Raw genomic sequence first — 20,298 nt, 5'->3', positions numbered from 1 at the left:
ACAATTTTTTTTTCCCCATTCACTCTTTCTCTTCTAAATTTTCTTCATCTTGCGTTATTCTCGTCCTAAAATGTCTACACTTGTTTTCAAGTTCTGATGCATCACACGTTCTTCAAGGCTGTTGTTTGGTTTTATTCGCGTGGTTTAAAGATGACCTACATTTAAGAGAAATCTGTTTTTCCTCTCCAACTTTTTAAGCATCGAATTTGTTGACTTTGATTAATTCCGATCTTTTATTTATCACCCTTACATTTATTTATTTCACTACTTCACTATCAGCATCCCAACGAACTAAAATTATTCTCTTATAGAGGACACAGAAGGTTGCCAAAATGTTCCAAAGTCGAATTAATAAACAAGATCTAAAAAAGTACTGAAAAACAGATTGCCAAAGTCCAAACAGAAGTCCAAATAATACAAAAAAAGTGGAGATGGCGTACTAATTAAATCAAGCACCCAGTGGACTCCGTTTCAATGACCATCGTCTTGCTACAAAGACGTAGAATATGTCACAATCACGGCGTATCCTCCTTAACCAAAGCCACAGTCCAAACAACCACCAAATTCAGCTATTTAGGGATCTGTAACGCAGTTAGCACACATTACGAAGTCGTCTAGCGTTCCAGAAACCGCCCCTGAGTAGCGGTCAGATTTCTCCCGAAGTCGGATCGTTACTGCCGCTACTCCGTCGTAATCCTCTCTCTCGCCCAACCCACCCCTACTCGATCCGAAACCCACCCCACCTCACCCCGACTGTAGTGGATGCTTCTGTAGCTACTGACGCTCTGCGGGCTGCTGAAGAGACACGCGCCGTAGATGCGTGGCTGAAATCCGTTTTATTCAGAACACCGTTCGCCCATGTGCTGTGTTGGGGGTTGTTTCCATTCATCCGACAACCTCCAGCAGGTTTCCTTCGGTCCTCTCCGAAAAAGTTGGCACAGTTACTTTGGTACTCGCAAAGAAGTGTTTAGAAATCGTAGCCTCATTTGAACTGTACGGCTCGGTGAATAGCCGCGGATATGACTGACAGCGTTTAACCCTCCGATTATTCAGATCCGAGAAAAGGAGTCTTTTATGTTTTCTTTTGTGAGTTTTCAAGTCGCTTCGTTTTTATTGTCTTAACTGAGATCGAGAGATCATCGGAACTTGGCGTGTTGTGTTTGTAGACACTTTACCACCAGGTGGGTGGTGAATACGAAGTGAGAAATATTCTCGAGGAGGGTTATTTGATAGCGATTTTAATTCGCTGTTAATAAACCCTCCCGAATACGTGTAGGTCACGTGACAAAAGAAGGTTGAAGTTGCTTCCAGAAACAGGTAAGAGTTTTGTTTTGTTTTCTATTTACTGTTTTAAGAACTCTTACTATCTTAACCCCTATTGCAACAGCTACTTTGTATTTGTCATAGATAACATAGAAGTGTATCTATATCAGTCCACGTACACGGGTTCAAAGAAATTGCCAGTTTCATTAAGATCTTTCTTTTCTTTCTCTGCTCCTGTGATTCCAATTTGCGAACCAGAAAACCATAAAACAGTTCAAAGGGCAAAATATTTGGATGTATGTTGTGCCACGCTGACGAGACACGTATCTGTGATTCATGTAATATAATTATTAAATATTTTAAGCGAGAATAAAACGGACCACAGATCATTGTATAATGATCTGTGATCAGTTTGCGACAATCCTTTCCACGTAGTTGGTTATAAATGGATTATTTCCAATATCAAGAAGAAGTGGGTTGTTCCATGTTTGCGTTTATCAAAAAATCTTTTCGATACGCTAAAATAAACCACCTTCGCCAATTTATTATTATTTCTGAAGATAATGCGATCTTAATCTCCATCTCAGCTTCCTAAAAATTATTGAAGGTTCATTCATTAAAAAGAAATTATTTATAGAGAGTCTCAAGCAGTTGTAAGAATTCCCCCAATTTTTTTTTATGCACCGAAGTCTTTGCAGCAAATGTCTGCGAAACACAGGAGCGAACCCGCATATGATGCTAAGCCTAAGGTAAGCCTGTTTATCATACTTCAGGCTGCTTCATTTCATTGCCAAAGAGGAATCTCCAGACTAAGTATTTTCCACACAACCATATTCCAGCCATCCGGTCTTGTACTGTTTAATATTTCATAAGGTGTCAGAAATTACCGACCTCTTCGTATTAATAAAGAAAATCTTTGATGTTTTCCAAGGATACCTTACATCACTGGAGTGCTTATCATTTAACATTACAGAGGATCTAACGCAAGATGGAGAAGAGCAGAAGGTTTGTCTCTTTAGAAATTAAGCGTAATAAACGAGAGAGAGAGCGAGAGAGAGGGTGGGAATGGATGCTTTATGGGAAGATGAAACAGGACAGTGAGAAGGCACGCGATTTACGCTAAGCAAAACAGGTGGTTATTGTTCTCACAGATATGGATCGAAACTGCAGTCTCTCTCTGGCTCTTTCTCCTCACAGTCTAGCAACCTGTTTATCCATTCATTTCTCAGCAGTGAGACCCGCTGAGTTATTTGTCTCCCACTTTTTATCATTCCAATTTTAAGATAGGAAAAAATAACTTTTAAGAAACATACAGCATCCCGTGTCAGGAGTTAAACCAAATCAGTAATACTGAAATGAAATTAACGTTTCTTTTTACTAAGGCGCATTTAGGGCTACAGCCTAAATGCCTAGAGCCTAGAGCCATGTTTCTTTTTACATAATGGAGCGATGTTTTGCAACTTTTTATAACAATCCCCGGAACAAAACTACTCCATAGATCGACTAAGACTTATCTCATTATTTCAAATTTAAACCCACTCATTATTTATGATTATTGTGTCTAGTTAGCACAGGGTGAAATGGCAATGTTAATAAAAAAATATATTAACAAAGGGATCATAGGAAATGAATGAAAAAAAAAAAAAAAAACAATCACAGTCAACTGTGTACACTCATCGTAGCACGATCACATGACCAGCGATAAACTCAGAATTCTCTACTTGTTTGAAACAAGAACTAGGTTACTAGCGACAGTCTCGTACAATTTGCTGCCCTCTTCATGCAACATCACGTGCAAATATCCTAGCGTCACATCACGAAGCAGTCTCCTCCGTCTAATAGTTGTATGCACTTGTAGGGGCCACGCACCAAACACGCCATTCTTAAAACTAATGTTAATAGTTTTTGATAAATCTGAAAGCGAGGGTAACGTGTTAAGCATCTGAAAGTAGGCCTTCTAACTCTAATTAGAACATCATAAGACTTTCCAACATGTCTTCCACTAGGTGTGTGTGCGTGTGAACGAAACTAATTGATGGGTTCAGTATCATCTTCCTCCCAATCACTGTTTGTTGTTAACATTGTCGATACAATACGAAACCAAACTTCCGGGGCATTCTTAAAGGAAACCTTGTATCGGAACAGAAATTCCTCTGGCCAAAATGTACATCAAATATTTATGTGGACAGCGGAAAAGCTACAGCCCATACACACACGCACAGACAGGAATGCAGTAGTGATGCAACATTACTGTTGGCAGGAAGTTACCTTTGCACCAGGGAACACAAGAAACATCGGCAATATGTCTGAAAATTTGGAACCTTGCCAGACAGGCAGCACACCACTTGATTGCAGTGACTGGTCTAAATCTTTCTAGGCCTGGGATTCTGCTGGCGAATCATCCTGTCACATTTTTCTTTTGATGGGAGCAAAAGCAGGCAAAATCCAAGCACCATTTCGAAGGAAAAGCGAGACCGCTACGAAAAATGATAATTTCAGTCTTAGCTTCGCATTCTGTACTATAACGCGCACTAGCGTTATGTGTGGAAGGACCGGATCAGGGAACAGTATAGACACAGATGATATAGAAGCATTGAGTTACAAATCGGTCTAAAACGCATAAATCCTCCTTTTTTTCTGAGGTTATTCCTAAATATACACAGGCAACTGAATTAAACTCGCATTTAAATGCAGCTCCTATCGATACCGAATGCATATTTTCCACACAGTTTAATTTTATGACCTTCAATGTATTCTCATGGGCACAAATTTAAAGAGAGAGGTTATTATAGCATAACACTGGAATTGATGGACGGAATAAGCCATTACCAATCAACTTCTGACTGAAATTAATTTGTTATATCTCTGTTGCATACAGTATGTAAACTGCTGAGGGAGAATGGGGAGGGAATAGGGTCAGGGTACAAGATTTGAGCATTCCATCGAGAGCTGAGAGGTAATTTAGCTTTCTAAACTAATTTTATTACGTATAACGTTTTAAAAAATAACAAAAATTCTTTTACTTTTTTAACTTTATAAATTTATCAGTTAGTATTTTAATTTCATTATTTTATTTATTTATTTTTATTCCTCATGGCCTAAAATGCCTCCGCGCTTATTCCAAATAGCCCGATACACTCTCCCTTTAATTATTCATTTCTTTTTCTTTTAACGAATTTAATAAATACATTATTTGTAATTTTTTTTAAATTATCCAATAAATAGCATAGTTATCAATATATTAAAAGCTAAATTATATATATATTAATTTCACTTATGTTAATATAATTAACCTATTTATAATATAATTATTATATATATTAATACAATTAACATATTTATAACTATAATTCTAGTAATTATCGAGTAAGTCTTCTAAATAATCATTAGAATTACCTCTTTCTTTAATGTGAGCAAATACGGGTGCTTAAGTAAGAATTTAATACTGCTAACTTTTCTTAATAAATACTAAACACAAACTGTTAATTTACATTACAATATATTAATACTTGTAAATATAAAGTAAAATTTAATTGCAATGACGTAAAAATATCAACGCATTCTATTTTAATATCGGGAGAATTTTAATTTAGTTAATCCCTCTATTCTGTCTTCCAGCTCATGCATCACCAGAAGGCATATTGGAGTTCAATATTTGTCTCACAATACTCTCTATTAGCAGCACCGAAAAAGGAACTGTGACAAACAATATCAGCTTTTCAGTTGGACATCGTTTCAAACTCAGCTCATCGTTTCACGCGATTTCGATCTTCCATATATTGCAAACTATCGATATTCGATGAATGCCTTAAGTTTGCTCGAAGACGCCATTGTTTTCAAAAGTCAGTAAAACTTCGAAGAATCTTAAGTCAGAAAATGATTACTAAAGTCTCTAACGTACATTCCAGCCACCATTACGATGGAATTTATTTTTTATATAAATATTTATACAACGAAATCTTACATTTGCTCATGAGTGGCGTTTTTCCAAAATATCTAAATTAATTGAATAAATAATTTATGAAGTAATAAGAAAATTATTATATTTTAAATTACTTTATTAATATTCGCAATATATTTTTCTAAATATAATCATACACTTTATGATTATTATTTATAAAAAACACTATAATATATTTAAGTAAAGCAGCGACACCTATATGAAATGGAAATTAGTTTCGTTATTATTATTATATTTGAAATTATTTTTTCTAAATAATAATCATGCATTATTATTTAGAAAAACAATTCAATAATCAATCATATATGCAGCTCTGAAATAGTAAAAATAATTACTTTGTTTTTTCTCTAAGTAATGATCATACACTATATTTAAACACAGTAATGTATTTAGGAAAAGCAGCGACACCTATATGAAACTCCAAAATTTGTTTCGTTATTATTATCATTAATATATTATTATATATGTAATTTTTTCTTAATAATCTTACTGTAATTAAAACACTATAATCCGTTTAGGTAAAGCAGCGACACCTATATGCAGCTATGAAATTAGATCATTATTATTACTAATATTCCTATATTTTTTCTAAATAATAATCATACATGTATACAAAAAAAACTGAAATATATTTAGATAAAGCAACGTCATCTATCTACAGCGTTGTTATTTTAATCACTTGATCCTCTACACAGCAAAGTATTCAGCTGAAGTAGCGACACCTATATGCAGCTCTAAAATCAGGTTCGTTATTATTACTATTTAATTTTTTTTTTTTCTAAATAATTTTAAACACCAAAATGTACGCAGGTAAAGCAGCGACACCTATACGCAACTCTCTCTTTCCATTTGCACATATTCCTACCTACATTCGCAGGAGTATTTTATCGTTTACAGGCAGAAAATTGCTCGAACACCTCCTAATAAGGCTATAAAATAAAGATCTCTACTGAAGCGCCCCCTGCCGGAACAATTTGCAAGTGCAGATGGAAATCGACTGTTAATACCGTTATTGCACAGTCATTGTACTGTTGGAAATTTGTTTAAACCACTCAGTCAGACTCTCCTCTTGCACCCCCTCTAATTCCATCTACTCAATTCCGTGCACGCGGGTAGCTGTAAACTAATTTGAAAGCGCGTGGCGGAGACGGAGATAGGTTTACATCGTCGCCGAAGGTATGCTATATTAATGTACGGTAATCGAGTTATCTTCGCATCCGGCTATCGTACAATGCTTTCTAAGTTCACTGACGGTACGGTAAATGGATTATAGCTTTGCTCTTGGAGAATGTGTAGCGTTTGCCTACAACAGTGAACAATGTGTATATCATAGCATGGCCCCTTATTGTTGTACCGTTTTCTCTTTGTTGATGTCGGATTGCTCGTTTGGTGGTTTTTGTCTGTTGGTTTCGTGATAAGTGCTACCATACTGTGAGAAAGAGAGAAGCATTTTTTAAAATGAAAAAAATGGGACGTTTATTTATGCAAGAAGACGTTCGTCCTGGAAATATCACTTTTCTAAATTTCATAAAAAAAAATTCTCTCTCGTAGCAATAGAAAAATTAGTAGGAGAAACCCATAGACTTAAAAATTTGATGTATTTTATAATTTTTTTCTCTTTACATATTGCGCACTTCTATATGCACACATTTTATATATTATTATTTTATTTTATAGTTTTTTATGGATATCTTCTTCGTCTTCGGTCTCCTCAAGGCTAGTCCTTTATCCATAATTTTACTCCATTCTAATCCATTCAGCCTTTCTTGAGGATTCTTCTAGGGTTAGCCCCGTGGCTAGCCTTCTTGAGCCTCTTTGGCATTCATCATCGCCCCCAGATACACAAAATGATCCACATCCATTATGTCAAAGCCAATTGGGGACATATACTATGCAGTTAATTCTCATACATCTCGTCTTATTTCGATTAATGCTGAAGCCATGGGTGATGCTTTCCCATTTTATCCTATCAAGCAAAAGCTTCAGGTTTTGGTTACGTTTACCAATTAAGACCATATCATCTGCATATCTCAGATTTGTGATTACTTTCTGGTTGATGTTTTACACCTTCGATACAACCGTTTAAAGTCTTCCTCGTGATGTTTTCTTCAGGATTGTACAGTCCTCCTTTGAGGACTGTACAATCCTGGAGAAAACATCTGCTCAAAGGAGCTTTTCAGAGGACTCTGACACGGAGCTGCCTCTCAAGGTTGACCAATCTTTCCATAGAGAATGACGCTGCTTTAGCGGTGACCATTCTGAAACTTGCAGTGAATTCAGTTCTAGATAAAACAGAGAAAATCAATTTCTTTGATGAACGTTAACATAAATCAAAGAAATTGATTCACGATAATACTGATTTATGAAAATTTTATACAGAACTTCAGCCAAGGTCGAAAAACTTTGGTGTAACTAAAAGCTATAAAAAATATAGATTTTCTTCACGTGATTTGTTATCCTGTATGCCAAATATAAAACCCCTGGCTATTGACTGTCAAGGGTCGTGTTATTGGACTTGCATAAAATATTTATTAAATTAGATTCACGGTACTGCCCACCTGGGTGGGTAGGCAGTACCGTGACCTGCCCACCTGGGTGGCGGTATTCGCCGAGAATAAATAACAGTAGTCTTCTCCATTGGTGAAGCGTTACTTATTCGAGATAGTGCAATATCATGGTAACTCCTTGTGAAGGTATTCACGATATGAGATGTACTTAACGATTACAATTCCTAGTTACTTAGTAGCTGGCTGCATGTAAAAATGATGCACTTGCACTAATTTACACGTCAGTATATTTTACAAGTATTATAATTTCATGCTTTTGTCAATTTTTTAATTACATTCAATTTTCATTAATCTAGTTAATTTCCCAAATTTTAATAAATGTTTTAACCATCGTTTCTTTGGGCAAAGCTGTATTCTTTAAATCTTAATTATTCTTAATATAATAATGTTTCAATAAAATTTTGCTTTCTATGGACAGATTAAGACCAATTTGTACATTCAGACAGTTCCAAGTTACCCTTTTTTTAAATACCTCTGAATTGTTTGGAGTGAAAAATGTTTTTTTTTTTTTCTAAAAAAATTACAAATGCTTCGCAATCAGCTTTAAATTATAAATTGTAGATTATTATTTTGAATAAATTTTCGATTTATTTTCATTATATTCCTAACCATTTATCCTCCTTTAAATGAGATTTTTTTTTGCGCCAAACTTTCCTTGTGCATGTTCGGTATTATAATGGGACCATTCAGCAAGCCTGTTTACTCTGAAGTAATTGACAGGAAACCGGAATTCGAGGATAAACGGAACAGGAAGTTCCAGATAAATGGAACCGGAAGTAGCGGATAAATGGAACCGGAAGTTTCGGATAAATGGAACCGAAAGCTGCGGATGAACGGAGGGGGAGTTGGGGATGAAGTGAACAGAAGTTGAGGGACACGAGGTTTCGGATAAACGAGACAGGAAGTTGTGTATAAACTGGACCGGAAGTTATGGATATACGGGACAGAAAATTGTTGATAAATGAAACCAAGAGATGTCTAGTTTTTCTGAGATTGTTACCTGGCAGCATTGGTCCATGGATTATCGCTTATCAATGGACCTGATATTAAAAAGTTGCTTTTGATCAGTGATACCGACCTTTGTTTTGCCCACATGAGTTGCATTTAATAGTCAGATTTTTCTGAGGGCTGGATCTTGAATTGGAAATGTGGATTTAATTAGTTGTATCTGACGTAGCAGAGTAGTCAGGAGCGACAGTGCAGTAGAAAGTAGTTCAAGCTCGAGTGACTGCTAAATACGATTAACGATTGTATTCATGATTTATTGTAAACTCTTCTGATTTTTGTGGTCGTGCCCGAGTATAAACAAGAACATTCTTAATGTAATTGTCATATGAAGACAATTTAATGTTAAATTTAACTCTAAATCAGTGCATGTTGTGCAGAAATCCTTGAAATTTTAAAATACTGACATCGTTTAAGAATATTAATTTTAAAAAATATATTTTTAAATATTTCTTAAATATTAAGAAAATCATTTTTTTTTTTTTTTGGTAGTTGTTGGCGCATCGGCTTCTGTGGCCATATTGCACCTCCCAAGGTTTTTGCAGTACTTTGATCCGAGCCCGAGGCAGGAATCGAACCCGCGACCTTTGGGTTGCCGGGCAGGTACTTTACCCACTCGGCTAGCCCGGTCGGCAATCATTTTCTAGAGCTTATATTTTCTGGAAATCATTTTCGAAAGCTTTTCTTTTCGAAAAACACTGTTCGAAAATTTTCAGTTTGAAATGTAAATTATATTTTTTAAAGATTTAAACGGTTAATTTGTACCTTTTTTTTTTTTGTTACGCTGGTTTCAACAACACGAGAGATCTTTCTGTTTAATTAATTACTTTTGTCAGTTCCTGAGTGTTAATCATTTTTTTTTATTATTCGTACGTGATTATTTTCACCAATTCTTCTCGTTCTTCTTGAATCAAATAAATCTCTTCAAATGTTAATTTATATTTAATTACCATTATCGCCATATAATAAAAAAAATAATTATCTTAGCTTATTAATTAATTTTGAATTCGTTAAGTCGTATGCCTTTAACTTTTGGATTACACTCCAGTGATCAAAAATAAATAGGAGAACTGCAGAGAATCAACTTTTCTCATGCTTCAGTAATCATGCTTAAACGGTAATGCAGAGTAACTGTGCCTCGCAGCTTTTAGCACCACTGTTCGAAGCGAATAAATAAACACCGGCACGTTTAATGTAAAAGAGGATGGTTTATTGAATTGGTCTTCAAGTTAATCTGTAAGATAATTGGAAATGCTAATTCCGAAAATCGTCCTCTTTTATAGATATATATCTGAATGAAGTATAAATAAATTTATTTAAACGTGAAAAAATGGTATTTTTCAATACCCAAGATTGGTAAATTATCAGAAACCACGTGACTAACTTTTCAGTTGCTTGAAATATTAAACCTCCTCAAAAAACCCAGGTATTTTCCTAATTGTTGTATAAAGTAGAAATGTATATATATTCATAGAGATCTCCAATTTTTCCAATTAATAGTAGAAGGCATTTATATTTTTGTCAAATATCCGTTTAATTCAAAGTTTTTCTTTTTCGACACCATTTATAATTTCCCATAATTCATACCTCAAGTAAAGTTGTATGCAAATAAACCAATATACATATTTTTTACTTTGTTAGTTGATATGCAGTAGAATAAGATTTTCTGTAACTGTATAGAGGTTCTTGGAAAATTTGTATTCAAAGTCCAAACCAAACCAAGAAGACGAAGTCGAGATATTAGCGAACCTTCAAAGTACAGAACGGTATCCCGAATGCATTTAGTTATTTAGCTAGTCCCTTACCAGCTGAACCCGTTTCAACACTGCATACAGATACGTCAGTTGAGTTCTGTTGCACAAAACCACTTATAAATTGCATCTTCTAGGTTAATAATGGTTGCTACTTTCATGTACTCTCATTTTCCAACTGTTGAAACACCTCCATCGATACTATACACTGAAAGGACAGAATTCATGGGGTTCCTGGGCAACGCGACGCTGTCATCCCTCTCGCTAGTGGATAAACCCACCGCTTGACTGGTAGATAGGTACACTGCATTCACGTAGACGGTAATTAAATATCTTTATTGCAGGCAGTGATTGGTTACATGATTGCCTGATGCACTAATACCCACAACAGCGACAATGCTAGGGGTTTAACATTAAATAACATTAAATTCGATGTCAGAATGGATGAACGTCGTGAGTTAAACGACTTTGAAAGAGGGATGATAGTGGGTGCCCGACGCATAGCTCACTCTATCGCGGAAGTGGTTCAGAAATTGCACTATCCCTGTTCGACAGTATTAATAGTGTATCGGGAATAGCTATTTCCGGAATAACATCTCATCGTGGACAGCACTGTGGACGGAGAAAGGCGGTGGATGAACATGGCCGTCGACGTCTGTCTCGCATTGTTTCAGCCAACCGGAGAGCGACAGTGGCACAAATCACCACCGACTTCAAAGAGGGAGGTGTCAGAAACGTCTCCACCGAGACCATCAGGAGATCATTAGCCGCAATAGATTATGGAAGCTGCCGACTCACCAGAGTCCCATTGCTAACACCACGACACAAGATGCTACGCCTCAACTGGGCGAAAGAACATTGGCACTGGACCTTGGAGACGAGTCTCCTGGTCCGATGAGTCCCGTTTCCAGTTATTACGAGCGGACGGTAGGGCATGTATCTGGTGGAAACTACACGAAGCTATGCACCCGTCATGTCAACAAGGAACTGTTCAGGCATGTGGACGGCCGGTAATAGTCTGGGGTGTGTTCAATTGGCACACGTTGGGACCTCTACTACATCTAGACACATCTCTGAACAGTGCTGGTTACGTGTCCATCCGTGCAGACCATCTGCATCCCTTCATGGTCATCGTGCACCCACAGGGCAATGGACTTTTCCAGCAGGACAATGCGCTACCCTACAGAGCCGTGGTGACTAGAACTGGTTCGAAGAGCATTCCGCAGATTTTTACCACCGTGGAATGGCCTCCCCGTTCATCGGACATGAACCCTGCGGAGCATCTTTGGGATGCTATTGTCCGTTTGAACTTTGAATCCTCCATCGAGGAATGCAACGGAATTATAGACAGCAGTGTGCAGCAAGAATGGATGGAAATACCTATGGAACGCTTTCCTGAACTAGTAGACTCAATGCCTCGCCGTGTGACTGCCCTATCCGGGCGAAAGGTGGGCCTACCCGTTACTAGGTAGGTATCCCATGATTTCTGTCCACTCAGTGTACTCAGTTTTTTTGTTGCCAAGCCATATTGTGCCGTATATGTTTGTAAATTGCGTGTGTTCTGTAGTCGATTTGCTTGTTTTCTGGGAAAAATTATTCTATTATTTGAAAGTAGTGCAATACCAATGCAACTCGTTGTGAATGCAGAGTGTTTTCTGCTGTGACTGTTAAGATAATAGCATCTATGCTACAAAGCTTGGGATTGCCTTTGTTGGTAATTCAAGCTTTAAGTGCTTTTAGACTGTCTATAATTAATTAACATTTAGGACAATACAATAGTACAATACCAGTGCAACTTGTGAAGGCAAAGGTCTTGTGAGCTTAAAAATAACGACACAGTGCGTTCGGTTTCCTATATATATTTTTATACATTTTTTTGTAGAGGATAAGAGGTAAAAGTAAACACAGTTTAAGCAGTCAAATTAGTTAAAGACTATAAGACACACTTTGATAAAAGCTTTGTTTTTACGTTGTCAATACACTTAGAAGTTCATATTAGCTGAACTTTGACTGACGATAATTGCAATTTAATTCAGTTTAGGTGAAGGAAAAAAAAGTTTTTTTCTGAGAATATTTCTCTCGTTGAAGAATTACATACTTTTACCGAATGTGTGCATACATCTGCGTATCTCTGGGGTTGTTTGCATTAGTAACAACAAATCCAAAGTTGCCTTTTTTTTTTTTTTTTCTCCGTTTATAACAACGCATTACGATCCATTAGAAGAAGTAAAAACTTGCATTAAACGAAAAGAAAGGGGAAGAAAAGGCAGGGAGGGGGGTTAGTAATCGACGTCTGCATGTCTTAAGTAGGTCATATAACAGTAGGCCTTTTCTTCTGGGCCCATTCTTGATTTTTCGCCTACACACTCGCCATATGACGCATACACTTGAGTTCGCCTGTTGTGTCATTTTAGGGGGTTGGATGAGTGTTTATAGGGACGTGACAATTTTCTAAATTGACGTTTACCTAAAGGTAAGAAACATTTCTTGGTTGTTTTCGCAATATGTTTCCTTTTCACCAGTACTCTGGAAGACGAAGGAAAATCAATATGAGCAGAAGACGTTATCATTGATTCCAGCAACGTGAAGGTGACTTCACGAGATGAGGAAGGAAAGATCAAAGGAGAAAAAAAGCGCCATTTAAATCATCTATATGGAATGTCGCTTTAAAAATCAAAGTACCGAGGAAAGATAGCAGAAATTAAGAGTATTTGTTGCAATAAAATCGATCGAGATTGGTAGTAATTGTCCCTTTAAAACATGGCGTTTATTACTCTCAGCATCTTTGTTTATCCATCGCTTCTTACATCCCAATTGAAAGATATTTTTTTTTTATTTCCATTTTCTCAGCAGTTTTTTTTTATTATTATTATTGCAGCGATAAAATCAACGCACAGCCTAAGCCCAGACTTTTTTTTTCTTACTGGAATTTTCTCGCTAACACTTTATCCAATATATCAGTAAGCAAATATTCGTTTTCTCCATCGTCATATCTTTCCCCTTGCGGCTGACACGAAGTTTTGATTATGGTGTGTCTTGGATGGAAATGTCAAAGTATCATTCGCTTTGTTATCCTCTCTGATAGAACATCTGGGCTTTTTTAACAGTGAATTAAATTTCCTTTCTACCGTTCGATAAGTTTAGTGACTTATAGGAACGCGTTGTCATGGGCTGACGCAGTTGAGTCTCAGATGTTTGTAGAAAAAAAAAAAAAGAAATGGTTTTATTCATTAGGATTAGTTTAAAAGAATAAGGGCTCAAATGCGCTTCTTTGGGGAAGACGGATTTAGAAAGTTTAATAACCTAAAGATCTTTAACTTCGCAAGTGAGTTTGCTTAATTCATATGTGCCGTAATTCTCTCTGTAAAAATTTTAAAACTGGTCTCAGGGCCCATTGGTACACGTTTCAGTATTTATATAAGTGCTGTGTAGTCTCTATTAAGTATATAGGGCATTTACTAATGGATAGAAAACAGACACATTAAAAAGGGTGACGAACAGAATTATACACTGCCTAGCCACTTTATTAGCAGTCCAATTGCATTAATTTATCTAGATTTACGTACCGTGACTGTAGTAATCGAGAAATGTGATGCAGGAAAGCAAGCTTATGTAGCATCAGCGCTAAAGAAAAAAAAATTTCATACATCCATTCCCTCCAAAAGATTGTCCAGTCCCTCCTTGAATTTATTTAAGCTATCAACTTCCACAAAAACAGATGAAAGTTTGTTCCAGCAATCAACTACCCGCTGGCTAAAGGCAAATTTCGGCACATCTATCCTACAACTATCTTTTCTCAATTTGAATTTATGGCCCCTCCGGTTCGTAATCTGAGGAAGAATCCCATCAGAATTGAAACTGTTCAATGCTCAACTCTTTCAAGGCCTTATGCACCTCAATCAGATCATCTCGCAGGTGTCTAGTCTCCAGACGCTGCATTGCAGAACTTAAACGTTTCTTTGTAAGACCACCCCTTCGTTCCACTCACCAATTTTGTTGCCCTTCCCTATACTCGCTCAAGCAACTGTACACCCTTCCTCAAATGAGGCCTCCAGACCTGTACCCAGTACTGAAGGCGTGGCCTGACCATTGCCTTATACATAGGATAATCACCTCATTTTCCATACTAGCAAAATTCCTGTATATTATTGACAAGACTCCATGACCTGTTCTGGCAGCCTGTCTGCACTGCTCTGAAAATTTCATATCTGACTGCACAATTACTCCCAGATCTTTTTCGTTCTCTGCCATCTTGACTGTAGTACCACACAGTTGGTACGTTTCTCTGGAGTTACTTCTACCCATATGCTGTATTTGTCAATGTTAAACTTTAGTTGCCACTTCTCAGCCCATCTGCCCAACTTTTTCTAGATCCTGTTACAGTAGCGCATTGCCATTACTGTCATTAACAACCCTGCCAACCTTTGTATCATCTGCAAACTTCGACATTAAGCCTGATATACCTTCATCAATATCACTGATAAATTTACAAAACAACACCGAGCCCAACACCGAACCCTGGGGAACTTCATTAATAACATTAGTCCACGAAGAGCAGCGTCCATTGATTACCACTCTGTCTTCTCCCAGACTGGTCCTCATCAAACCTAATACAATGGCCAGCGAGTGTATAAAATCAACCTGAATCTGTTAGCTTAGACCAATGACTATATTGTATGATTTATAGGAACACAAAATACTGAATAAATGCAAATTATAATTATTATTTTAACTATTTGTCGGTAGAAATGTACGTTAGCGATCTGATGTGAATGTTGTGCTGGCCGAAAAACCCAGAATAACTCATTGGGCAAAGCTATTCTATCCACCTGAGATTGGTTAACTTCAGCCCTGATTGAACAAGACCATTGAAATTAATCCAGTCGTTGACAGGAATCAGGGCTGGACCTCTCCAATCGAGTAGCAAAAGGGGATGTATCGTGCTGACTAAGTTGTCGCTGAGGAATCTGAAAAAAATATATTAAAAAGTAAATAATAAGAAAACAAAAATAAAAATTTAAAAAAGCAGTTTCAGTGATTGTTGAAGGTTTCATCAGTGATCGTCCAGGGTTAATATAATTTAATATAAAAGTATTTTTTTCACATTTATTTATTTTGCGCTTAAGTGCATTTTATTTTATTTTTATTATATTTTAAAAAATATTTTATTATGTTTTATTTATGTTTGCCAAATCATTTCCACTTTTGATTTTCGAGCTTATTTATTATGTTAATACATTAATAGCAGCAGTCTGGTCACAAATTTCCAGATTATAATACTGTTCGCTAATAAAGATTTATTAGAGTGACGTATCAATGACGCACGTACGTATCAGTGACAGTTGTGATTCCTTAAATTTATCGGTTACTTGATGCTTACTAAGTGTATGGTATTCACGGTAACTAAATAAAAGTCACTGTTATCGTTAACCATATCTGTGAAAAGTAACTGCTATTCGTACTGATAACGAGACTCACGATATTCGTAACGGTGATTTGGTAGCAGATTCTTTCACAGACATGATTAACTGCGGCAGTGACTGTGTAGTAGCAGTGACAAAGTAACAGATACACGATTTTTGCCCATGATGCTTTATGTTATTGTATTTAGCAGTCACGTGTGAGTATCACGTGATCAAGCACTGATTAGCCTTCATGTTGTTTGTTGAGAGGTGGGGCATAACATCGTGAAAAGTGTTCTATTTATAGTTAATACAGAAGTGTGCTTTGAATGTCTTATTAATAGAAATTAATGATAATTTTTTCTTTTATTAAAATAATAGTAAAATAATATTAATAATAAACTGCGAGAACTGTACAGACTAGTTTTTAGAATAAAGCAATTTGAATTCAATCCAATACCACTGCAACTAATATACACTAATGAAAATACAATGTTCGTGTTTTTGCAGATAGGTAACGTGTACGTCATTTCCGGTTGTACTTTAACTAACGGGCAATTCAGTGCTGATGCAACATTGGCGATTTCCTTAAACACGAATAATAACAACAGTTTGGCGGCCATATTAATGAACAATAGAAGGGGAAAGGAGAAGAACGCTCACTGGAAAACTGCCAAACTTTGAGGTGTTTCATCGCATCCCTTGTCTCCTGATCATTTACTCCCCATCTTGTAAGCTCATTGTCCACCAATACGTGGCTTTCTTTTTTTACAGCTTCCTGTACAATAGTGTTACTGCACTAAAGAACTCTAGTGACACAAGCGGCATAGCAATCAGTCAGCGGAGCTACCTTGGGAGCAATGTTAGCATTCCACAGCGGGAGTCCGGCCCTACATCAGAACACTCTGTATCCTTTTGTAGTATACGATGAAAGCCGGTGATGTTTGTGATGGGCATAATAATGCCATTAGGCCTTAAAGTTTCTTTCGGTAATTTCTTGGAGGAATTTAAACTATCTCGTGGGACAAAGAAAAAATAGTGGGGGGGGAGAGGAGACAGTAAAGGGATTGAAAAGCATTGGACGAAACAGTTATAGAAAGACCTTAGTACGCATGCCGGTTTTCTGTTTCTTCTGTTTTATTTGCGTGTTTCCAAGTGTTTGCAATCTCGGTAGGGATGCCAGTAATTTAGGGGGGAGGGGGTTTCTTAATGTCCGGACAACAGAAGACCAATAGCAAAGTCAAATTGTTCCGATGAAGTTGCACAGCGGACAAGTCTAGGAACTTTTACGTTGTAATCTCATTGCTGATGGATGAGGGTTGGCAGCTTTGGACTTTTTTAATCCACAAGGTTTGATAGGAACAGTTTAAGGACATCGTCTTCTTGTAAGAGTAAATGGAATCCATCCGCTGGTTGTTTTGATAGGAGGTGGGCGGAGTCTCTATGAAATTTACCCAGCTGTTGTCGTTGTTGTTCGGAATTAGCGCCGAGGCAACAAAGGCCACAAGGTCGGTATATTATGTATGTTAATTGCGCGTATTCTGTGGTCAGTTTTGCTGGATGAAAGACGCATATAATATTCTCCCGAGACCGAATAACTGGGTAATGGTGCGAAAGATGCTCAGAAAAATTCTTCCTGTCTTGACGGGATTCGGACCCAGCCTTTTTCGCATGATGAGAATTATAGCGACTGTAATTACTGTCCTGGACTGCAGGGCAAATTCACTGATCAGGGAAATTGGGTCATATTGCGGTGTATATTTCAATGTCTGTAAATTGCGTGTGTTCTGTGGTCGATTTGCCTGTTTGATGGAAAAACCGGAGTTTCCATGCCACTTTAACCTTAGATCAACTAACTCAGCGACATCGTCAAAAAGACACATAAAATTTTCTAACGTTATCGACTGGATTCGAACTCGGGTTCTTTTTTCCACTAGGTGTGCGGAGGACGTCAATTCTACCAACTGTGTTACCTGTAAGGGCCAAGCGTAATTTTCATCAAAGCTAGGGGTGCACAAGAGAGCCTTTTGCCACAGGCGCCACGCCATTATTAAAATCTTGTTAAGATACGATATGAATCAGGCGCTGTTATAAGGTTTTGCCTCAGGAGCAAGAAAGAAATAGCGCCGGCCCTGGTCAGAACGTAGGCCGAAATTAGCCTACGTTCTAGGCAAAAACTCTTTTTGGAGAGGTCCGGGTTCAAATTTGCGTCGATAATAGGAGGGCTGAAATCTGTTTCTTTCTCTGAATACTGTTTCGGTATTTTTTTGTACTTATATTTATTTATTTTTATCATTAGTATTTTTTGTTTCCTTTTCCATCCATCCCTAAGCCTTTAGATACATTTAAGTAACAAACAAAAAAAAAAAAAAAAAAGAATCCGATGAACGGCGAAAAGGTCAAAAGAGCTGAAAAATATTAGAAATAGTGTAAAACCGTTAAAAAATGAAAAATAAAAAAAAAAAAAAAACAAAGCAGTCTCCAAAAAGAACGAATGAAAACGGAAAGTAATGAGACTAGAGAGAGAGAGAGAGAGAGAGAGAGATTAAAAAGACTTGGAGGAAAGAAATGTAGGGTGGTGGGGGGGGAGAAGAAACGGGTGGATACAAGAATATAAACAGTGCAAAATTACGAAGGCAAAATAAAGAAAGAAAGACGGACGAAGAGGGAGGCGAAAAAATAGAGATAAAGAGAACGGGCAGACGAGATGAGAGGCACGACATTATTGATCTGATGAGGTTGCATTAGAGACTTCATTAAAATAGGAAGAGGGAGATTGAAGCCGTGCAGCAGGAAGGCAAGGAAGGGGGAGGGAGGGAGAGAACGGGGAGGGAGGTACGCCAGCACACTTGAGCTGCATAAGTGGAAAGTAATGATTAGAGCGCCGGTAGTTCTTTTCTAGGTCTGCAAGAGCGGAAGGTTTCTTCTGGAAATCACTGCAAATCGAAGACAATCTCGGAGATATTATCCATGAACACCACCTTCATTCGTTGGACGTGGGATAATTACAGGAATAAATTTGTGCTAGTGATAAAGATTTATTTGCTTTCTTTCTTTAACCCAGTGGCGTTTAATGCGCCGTAAAATCTATTAGGGTAAACGTGCTGCAGATAAAACCGATGTTACTACAGTTGTAAGGCCTCTCGTTCGTTGTAACTGGAAATCTGGATTTTTTTTAATGAAACCCGTAGATTTTTTTTTTTTTTTTTTGCTCGTTTTTGTGATAATTTATGTGCTCCTGTGCTTTGAGAAAATGTTAAAAGCAACACAAAAATCGAATTCGTTGAAATCTCACAATTTACCGCATTGTTTTCGAAAATGTATAGTAGTGGTCATAAAAATATTCATCTTAATAATAATTTGGCGTGGTTCTAGCTGGTATGTGTGGAAGGAAGGTATTGTTCGACTGAAATCTAAGAAATAAATATAATTCAGCGTTGTTTTAAACGTTTTTCTATACTTTAAAAAAAAAATACAGTTTAGAATTTTAAATAAAATTGAAATAAATTGAAATGTATTAAATTTTATAAATTTAACGTAAACTCAATAAACATACTAAAATTTATAAAAAAATGAAATTAGGTTAATTTAAAATAAAAATAAAATTAATTTAATTTAAAATAAAAATAAAATAAATATTACGTTTATAAAAATTTGTATATATTTATTATATTTTACTATATGGTAAAGTGTATTAATAATATTTTGATATATTAATATATCAATTATGCATAATATGATTATTTTTATAATTAATTTTATGAATAAAAAAATAACGCCATAAAAATAAATAAAAATAAATAATTTTATTAAAATTTATAAACGTAAATGAAATCAATACAATAAATTATTATTCTCTACTTTCATCAAATTTTATTTCTTCTGTAATCAATATTATCTTCTCATTGGTATCCTATTATTTTTCCACATTTATCGTACAATATTCTCTTTCGGTAAACAAAATTAAATAATATTTAAAAAATAAATTTTTTTAAATGCTGAAATAAAACAAGTATGGCTCATTTCACGTTCATTTTCACTTACAAATTTTTAATTCGTCAATTTCGTCTGCTATCTGCTAAAGACATCGTCTGCCATCAGTAGACAAAAGCAGGCGATGTACATGATTTAAAAATTTTAAGTGAAATCAGCACTGGAATGCGCCATATTTGTTTTATCTGAAAGTTTTTAGAAAATTTATTTTTTTAAATATTCTTTATCATTATCTCTCACAACTGATCATTATCATTATCGTTATCATAAAGAAAAAATGCGTTATTTCAGGCATCCTTAGATTCAGCAGAGAGAGAGAGAGAGAGAGAGAGAGAGAGAGAGAGAGAGAGAGAGAG

The 20,298-nt window shown here is 36.3% G+C and overlaps 1 protein-coding gene across 1 annotated transcript in view; it reads left to right on the top strand.

Annotated features, from left to right (window-relative positions):
• Nucleotides 1-862: 862 nt before the first annotated feature.
• The window catches only part of LOC150090081 (uncharacterized), a 113,745-nt gene continuing 94,309 nt past the window's right edge, over nt 863-20,298 (top strand). The window contains exon 1 of the mRNA XM_090389754.1: nt 863-1,317. The gene's annotated coding sequence lies outside the window, so the exon portion shown is untranslated. The remainder of the gene's footprint in view (nt 1,318-20,298) is intronic.

This window comes from Mastigoproctus giganteus, chromosome 2 (assembly GCF_048544385.1).
Source record: "Mastigoproctus giganteus isolate SK-2022 chromosome 2, ASM4854438v1, whole genome shotgun sequence".
NCBI classification, from domain to species: Eukaryota; Metazoa; Arthropoda; class Arachnida; order Uropygi; family Thelyphonidae; genus Mastigoproctus; species Mastigoproctus giganteus.
Note: the sequence above shows the minus strand (reverse complement) of the source record. Positions and strands in the feature narration are given on the sequence as shown.